Source organism: Temnothorax curvispinosus, unplaced genomic scaffold (assembly GCF_003070985.1).
Source record: "Temnothorax curvispinosus isolate PA1 unplaced genomic scaffold, ASM307098v1 QBEX01002543.1, whole genome shotgun sequence".
Classification (NCBI taxonomy): domain Eukaryota; kingdom Metazoa; phylum Arthropoda; class Insecta; order Hymenoptera; family Formicidae; genus Temnothorax; species Temnothorax curvispinosus.
Genome location: NW_020212323.1, coordinates 135,408 through 136,453, shown reverse-complemented (window position 1 = coordinate 136,453; position 1,046 = coordinate 135,408).

The following is a 1,046-nucleotide window of genomic DNA, read 5'->3' as shown; positions in this document are numbered from 1 at the left end:
GGGCAGCGCGGCCGCGGGGTGAGGGTAACGGGCCGCCGCGCGCGGGCGCGGGCAAGGGGGACCGGGGACGGCCGGACGAGAGCGGCGCGGCGCAGCGGCCGCGAGGGGAAACGCGCGCGCGATCGGCGGTGGGGGGAGAGGGACTCCCGAGAACGACCGAGCGAGCGAGCGAGCGAGCAAACGAACGAACGAACGAACGAGCGACGAACGAACGACGTAGCAGCACTAGCAGCCGCGCGCGCGATCGGAGGGGGAGCAAGCGGCAGAGCGGGGAGAGGACTGCGCTAGCTCAGGGTCGGCTCTCGCGGCTGGCGCCGCGGGGGCCACGGGCCACCAAGCGGACTCGCCCCTCGCTCGCCCCCAACTCGAAAGAGAGATTGTCTCGGGAGTCTTCACCCCGGAATCGATCTCATCGATTACGTCTTTGTTTTGTAGCACGATCGAATCGTCCTACATACGTACGTACAAACGCATGACGCATAGATCGTAATTCGACTCTATCGCTTGCTGTTTTACCTCGTCGGCGCGGCGGCAGCGGCAGCGGCAGCGGCGGCTACGAGCAAAGCGCTCCGCTACATCCTGAAAGATTCCCGACTTAAAGCGGATGGATCGAAATGCCGGCGTGCGCGCGAGGCCGAAGAACGATGCCGTCGTCTCATTGTCAGTCGTCTGGCTTAAACTTGTTACGGGATGCGTGTATGTTCCGAGGAATCGATATGTCGGGGGGCTGGGGGAAGAGGTACAGGATCGAGGATTCCTGGTTCTCGCGCGTCACGCGCCTCGACTCTCGACTTTGACGATCTCGGAGACTTTTGCGAACGTCGAGCCGCCGCAATCCGTCAAAATTTCGTCGACGACGCGCCCCGTCCTTTGACTCGTACCTACTTTCACTCGGGCTTCCATTTTCTGTTATTTTCGGTCCGCCGAACGCGCTCGTTCTTCTCGCACGTAACAAAACGCATAAAGGGACTGCTCTCACGTCCAGAGATTTGAATCTTGATTTCCACACCGCGTACCCGAGCGAGAGAGAGAGAGAGAGAGAGAGA